We start from the raw sequence: 7,280 nt of genomic DNA on the forward strand, positions 1-7,280 counted from the left end.
GCCCAGGCTGGTCTCAAACTCCTGGGCTCAAGTGATCCACCCACCTCGACCTCCCAAAGTGCTGGGATTACAGGCACGAGCTACCACGCCCTGCCTAAATCTCTCAAATTCTAAATGTTACTGACCAACTCTGAAATTTACAAGGCACCATGGAGCTGAACATGTGTGTTTCTGATGACCCAACAATTCCGCTCCTAGGTGGATGCCCATGAGAGCCGTGCACTTTTGCTCACCAGTTAGGAGATTTGTCACGCTGCTGTTTCATGACCGCTGCAAATTGGAATGCCCACTAACAAGAGAATGGGCAAATCAATCATAGCAGAGCCACACCACGGAATATCACATGGCAATGAGAATGTGTGCACTACAGCCATTTGCAGCAATGCAGAAGCATCTCCCAGTCAGCGTGCTAATGGAAGACACCAGACCCAAAAAGGACACAGACAGCCTGTGATTCCATGTATGGGAAGTTCAGAACCAGGCAACACTACTCCACAGTGATACAAGTCAGGAAGATGATTCCCTTTGGGAGGGCATAATGACTGGGAAGGACACAGGAGCGGGGTCACGGGGCTGGGCCTGTTGTTTTTGGGGGCTGATGACACAGTGTTCAATTTGTACAACTGATTTGTGCACTTTAGTATGTATGTTATACTTCAATTCAAAACAAGCACAGCTGTGGAGGGTCGAATAAGACATATCAGTGGGCTGATTCAGCCTTGGCTGCAGGTTAGGATCAGGTATCACAGTGAGTGGCTTCTAAGCAGCTGAGCCTTTGAAGCTGCTTGAGCCCCAGAAGCCCCATTTTTTTAATCAGTCACCACTGCAACTATACCCAGCTCTGTGTCCAACTCTTCCCCTGTGACTGCCCTTCCTCCTCCTCCGCCTCCCTTCCTGGTGGAATGCTGAGGTCCTGAGGATGGAAGAAAGGCAGAGATCAAGGTTAGCCCTGATACTTTCTGCCCATGTTCTGTCTTCCTTTTCTGGGAAGGAAGAGGAATCTGGTTGAACCATTTACAGCCGCTTAAACTTCCTGTTTAAAAATATTGCTCAGGATGTAATTATCCCCATTGAAAGGTGCAAGCTCTTTTCTGAGAGTGAGTCTGTCCTCAGGCAGTTGCGGGTTGTCAGGGACAGCCACTGCTACAAAGGGACATGTAGTTGAGTTAAAACTGTGAATGCCAGGCAGCTGAAGCTCTGGCCGTGGCAGAGTCCTTTTTGGAGCAAGGTGACTCTCTAAGGAGATCTGACATTCTTAGATTCTGATTGGAGGGTTACCAAGCAGACCAAGGACTGGGGGTCTCGGCCCCCCAGATCCTATTATCTATTTATTATGAAATGTTTTCAAGCAAGTGGAAAAATTACAAAACGAGTGCAATGAATATCTCTATTCAGTACCAAGACTTATCGTTATTAGCGCTTTGCCATATTGACTTTATACATGCATATATATATATAGAGATACATATAATTTTTTTTCTTCTCAAGGTGCTTCAAAGTAAGTTACAGACTCTGATATTTTACTCTTGAATTCTTCCTCATGGACATTCAGAAAAATAAGGATAACTTTCTACATAACCACAAAATCCTCATCAAGTTGAACACAATGAACAATAATTCCCTAATACCATCTTATATCCACCCCGTTTCCAAATTTCCTTGTCTCCAAAAGGTCTCTTATGGTTGTTTTTATTTAAAACAAACAAAGATCCAATTAAGGATTAATTGAGGGTTATATTTCTTTGCTCATTTAATCTCAAATGCTCCTCTGTTCTTTCCAGCACCTTCCTTTGTCTCCCCTATGACACTGACTTTTTAAAGAGATCAAGCCAGTTGTCTGGTAGACTGTTTCTCCTTCTGGATTTATCCGATTATTGCCAGCTGTCCCTCTCTCCCCTCTGTGTCTGGAAATGAGGTCTAAAGTGTTGCCCGCACTTGATTTCAGCAGTTTTGGCAAGAACGTTCCCTAGGTGGAGACGCTGGGAGCTCAGTGTGCCTGGCTGTCTGCCCTGGGTGAGGCTGGGTGCCTGGCTGGGTTAAGGTGGTCACAGCAGATGTCACCACTACAAGGGAATGCTTTCTCTTTGCCATGAACAAGTATTCTGGGGGTGATATTTGGCCCTAAATCTTGTGATTCTTTGGTCCTGTGGAGGAGAAGGTACAGGAACTCAGGGGTTTTGCACACGGATTAGGAGTGCTAATGTGCCCTCCACAGGAGGCTGGCTCCCAGCGCTCACAGTCAAGAGACAACACATCACTTTGTTTCTCCTTTGCTAGGTTGGGGTATCAAGAATGGCCAGTGCAGCATCACGATCACTTCTTATGGCTTCTTTCTGCGTACTCATCTTTTTTTTTTTTTCTTGAGATGGAGTCTCACTCTGTTGCCCAGGCTGGAGTGCAGTGGTGTGATCTCGGCTCACTGCAACTTCCGCCTCCTGGGTTCAAGCGATTCTCCTGCCTCAGCCTCCGAAATAGATGGAATTACAGGTGTGTACCATGACGCCAGGTTAATTTGTGTATCTTTTTTTTTGAGACAGAGTCTCGCTCTGTCGCCCAGGCTGGAGTGCAGTGGCTGGATCTCTGCTCACTGCAAGTTCCGCCTCCTGGGTTTACGCCATTCTCCTGCCTCAGCCTCTCGAGTAGCTGGCACTACAGGCGCCGCCACCTTGCCCGGCTAGATTTTTTTGTATTTTTTTAGTAGAGATGGGGTTTCACCGTGTTAGCCAGGATGGTCTTGATCTCCTGACCTTGTGATCCACCCGTCTCGGCCTCCCAAAGTGCTGGGATTACAGGCTTGAGCCACCACGCCCGGCCAATTTTTGTATCTTTAGTAGAGATGGGGTTTCGCCATGTTGGCCAGGTTGGTCTCAAACTCCTGACCTCAAGCCATCAGCCCACCTCAGCCTCCCAAAGTGCTGGGGTTACAGGCGTGAGCCACCATGCCTGACTTCTTCGTATTCATCTTAATTAACCCTTCCAGCAGCCTTTCAGGTCAATCTGATTATTCTCCCGGTTTAGAGATGGAGACACTGAGGCTTGGAGAAGGTAAGGAACTTGCCCACGACACCCAGGATTCAAAACCAGGTGGTCTGCTCCCAACCATTCTTCTGCACGTCGCCAATATTTTAATTTCCACTAAGACTGCATTTCTGGGGCTGTGTCCCTGCCTCAGGAGGCAGCAGAGGCCAGGAAAAGGGTTCGTGGCTGAGTAAGAAGCATGAGACAAGATGGCGTATAGACTGAGCTGCGACTGGTAACCTTAAGGTTAGTAAGATCCTGAATTTTACTTTTAACCTGTTTTTAATCTTCGTGTGTCATTTTGAAACCCGCTTATGGTCATAATGATTTAATAGGACATATTGGCAACTATAATAAAGTTATAGCTTTTTAAATAGTTTTTGATGGCTGGGAGAGTTGGCTAGTTTATTAGGTCTGTTGCAAAGATGACCACAGTCATGTTGGAGGTACTGTCTCCTGCGGGATATCTACTTCCTGCTGAGTTCTGCCATGGACAGAGCATGACTGTGGAGCCCAAGGAGTGTTCAGAGTGAAAAAGACACGGCCCTGTTGGATGCAGTAGCTCACACTTATAATCCCAATACTTTGGGAGGCTAAGGTGGGCAGATCGCTTGAGGCCAGGAGTTTAAGACCAGCCTGGGCAACATAGCGAAACCCTGTCTCTACAAAAAAGCAAAAATTAACCAAGCTTGGTGGTGCACACCTGTGATCCTAGCTACTCAGGAGGCTGAGGTGGGAGGATCACTTGAGTCCAGAAGGTTGAGGCTGCAGTGAGCCATGATTGCAACACTGCACTCCAGCCTGGGTGACAGAGTGAGATCCTATTTCAAAAAAGAAAAAAGGAAGAAGACACAGCCCTGGCCTTAGGACTTCACATGGGGAGGAAGACTCATAACTGAGCCCATCATAACAAAGATGAATTTAGAGTAATAAGAATGGAGTGTAACCATTGAGTCTGGGGAAGACAGGGAAAAACAGATTTGTTTGCACTGGGAGAATCCAAGGAAGATTTTTGGAGGAAGGGGCATTGAGCTGGGTACGGACATATGGGTAGGAGGTTGGGCAGTAGCACTGATGAAGGCATTTGGGCTGAGGGGAGTGCAGGAGTGAGGGTTGAGGTGTACAGGGTGGGGCATGCCTGTGTGGCTGGCACAGGACAGCCCGGGATTAGGTTAGAAAGGAAAATGGGGTTAGAGCAAAGATGACGCTGAATCCTGGGTTGGGCACTTGGATCTTATTCCAAAGGCATCGCAGAATCGTGGAAAGGATTCAAGAAGTACTTGGCCAGATCTGACATGCACTTGGGGAAGATTCATCTAGGGTGGGACTTGAAGACCCGGTGAAGGCAGAGACAAGACAGCGACCCCAGTTAAGAGACCACAAAAAGAGTGTGTGAGTGAGATAAGAACCTGAACGAAGGAGGCAGTGGAAAGAATGCAGGGATGTTTCAGGGAGAATAAACGTTGACAGGGCTTGGGACTGGGTGATTGGAGGGAATGAAGGGCCAGAGGAGGCTATTGTGGCCCCAAGATTTCCAGTCTGTGTGGCAGAGTGGATGAAGCGGGCAGCCACTCACACAGAAAGCTGTGGGGGAGGAGAGGTTGGGCCAGAGGATGTCGGCCTTGCGCATGCTGGGTTCAGGGCATCACTGGGGATGTGGGGATTTTGAGTCCGGAGCACACAGAATTGTACAGTGCTGGAGTTCAAAGGCACGTCTCCCCAGCACCTTTGTCCCTGGATCAGAACTCACCTTCAGAGGGGTGCAGTGAGAAGGAGAGAGGTGGGGGTGTGTGCAGAATGGGGGTCATACAAGAATGGACAGGGAGGCACAGCTGGCACAGGACTCTGGGCAATTAGAAGGTCAGTGGTCACCTTTCAGGGTGGTTTCTATGGCAGCAGAGGGACGTTGCAGTGCCGAGGGGAGGGGAGCCCAGGAAGCTGGAAGTTTGGGAGTGAATGAATGAAAAGGAAGGTGGGGTGAGAGGTGAGGGGGACAGGGTGGAGGCCAGGAGGTAGGGAAGTTAGGATCCAGTGGAGAGGGAGTGAGGGAAGAGGGAGACACAGGCAAATGAGGGGCAATCCAGAAGGCAAAACTATGGGGGGAAAGCAATGAATTTCCCCTTGGCTCTGTGAGATGGGAGGCCTGGAGGGAACCCTGGAAAGAGAACTTCCCACAGTAGGCCAGGTCCTGGCTGACAGGCAGGGAAAGAGCCAGGATCTGGCGTTCGTTGGATGTGGAAATGGGCTGGTCCCTGGCGTGTCCTGGACTCTGATGGGTAGGGACCCTTTTAAAGTTTCCCAGGGTTTCCAAAGAACAGCCTGGGTGAGTCTGTGTAGCCCAGCACACGAAGACCCCATTGGGGCAGCCTTGAGAGCCGTAGACTGCCTCCAACTATTCTTTGTCAGTTGCTAATTATTTCCTGCAGAAGAGTGTGTGTGTGTGTGTGTGTGTGTGTGTGTGTGTGTGTGTGTGTGTGTGTGGCGGGGTAGGGGTGTTAGTTTCTTCCTCCTCACCTCCTTCCCCTTTCTCCTCTCTCCCTACTCCCTGGTGCCCTCCTGGGAAACATTTGTGCTGTGCGTCTGTCCTCAATGGCCTGCCATCTGCTGAGCCATTCCTGAGTATGAGTGATACCAGCTGTCCAAGGAAAAGAGTATTGTTCCAGTAAGTTTGGGGAAAGGAGGGCCAAGCAGGTTCCCTTCTTGCAGAACTGCTCAGCTCCTTTGAGAAGTTGATGGAAAAGGGCAACACTGGGGTTGCAGTGGAATCTTCGGCATGGCGCAGGACGTTTTGCACCAGCCTTGTTCACAGGAGTGGAGTCTACTCAGGGGTGACAATGATGGGACAAGAAGGCCAAATGGCAGGAGATGGGAATAGGAGACTTGGGGGTAGGGCACAGTGATGGGGAGCAGCTGGCCCATTTCAGGGGGTCTTACTCCTGGAGGCCTCACCTCACAGCCTATCAACCTTCTTATGTGCACCCGCTTTTCACATCCAGAAACTGTTTTGCTCTGCAAAGATGTGGGTACATATTTATTGTTTTGCTTTGCAAATCTTTTGGCTATGAGGACCTTGTTTAATGGATGATTGGCACTGACTCCTCAGCAGACATTGTACCTGCTTCAGAGAGGTCACTTCCAATGTGACAGGGAAGCCGACATGTGCTTTTCAATGTAATGAAATATTTTGGATGCAAAATTGACTAATGAACAAATGGATGTATTAAATATCAAAGTCTATATTAATAAGAGATTTTTCTTCCTCATGATTTGGAAACTTTGTATGTTTTCAGAATCATCCATCTTTTGGTAGGTCTTTGGGAAGCTTGACGGTCCTGGATCTTGGGGGCTAGGGGTGCCTAGTGGGGTCAAGAGAGGTCTGGGGGTCTTGGAAAGCCAGGAGGGGTGGGAGCCTGAGGTCTCCAGGAAGACAGAGGTGAGGTGGAGAGAAAGGAGATTGTAGGCAGAGATTGGCATCTACGTTCAGGATGTTGGAATTGCAGCAGTGTTGGCGGAGGGGTGTTGGGGTCCCTTGTGTACCTGATGTGCCTGGGCAAGAGAGAGTTTCTGCTACCAGGACTCTCCTGAGGAAAAAGGATGTAAAACTTGGGAGCAAGGCAGACATGTGCGTCCTTTCAATGTCATGCTGTAGCTTCTGTGAACAGGCCAGCTTGGGAGTTATTTATATTTAATTATCTGGGGGAATTGTGGCTTTGTTTGACTCTCTTTGTACTGTTGAGTAGGGCCCCTGGAGTCTGAGGTTAACATGTTAACTTGCAAATTTTTGTGTGGTAGAAATGAGTCTGATTGCTGTCTGTTAGTGAAGAAACCCCAAGGTCACGGTTTTATTGCCCTAAAGAATGTTCTCCAGTTTTGTGTGTCACCCAGGATCCCTGTCCCAGCATTCTTCTCCCATGCCTGTAAATACTCAGGATGGTCACCAGCTTTAGTGTTCTTGGTCCCTTCACTCATGAGAATGAGGGATTTTTGACACATATTCCTTCATTCTATATTCGTGGGACAAGTTTTTTTTGTTGTTGTTGTTTTTGTTTTTTTTTTTTTTTTAGTAGAGACAGGGTTTCACCGTGTTGCCCAGGCCAGTCTCAAACTCCTGGACTCAAGAAGTCCACTCGCCTTGGCCTCCCAAAGTGAGGGGATTACAGGTGTGAGTGATCGTGCTGGGCCTCATTTTTAAAAACTTTTTGAAAATTATATTTTAATGCCCTTTCCTAGTAGAACACATCTCCTGGAGGCCCAGGAAGGGA

Source organism: Macaca fascicularis, chromosome 20 (genome assembly GCF_037993035.2).
Source record: "Macaca fascicularis isolate 582-1 chromosome 20, T2T-MFA8v1.1".
NCBI lineage: Eukaryota > Metazoa > Chordata > Mammalia > Primates > Cercopithecidae > Macaca > Macaca fascicularis.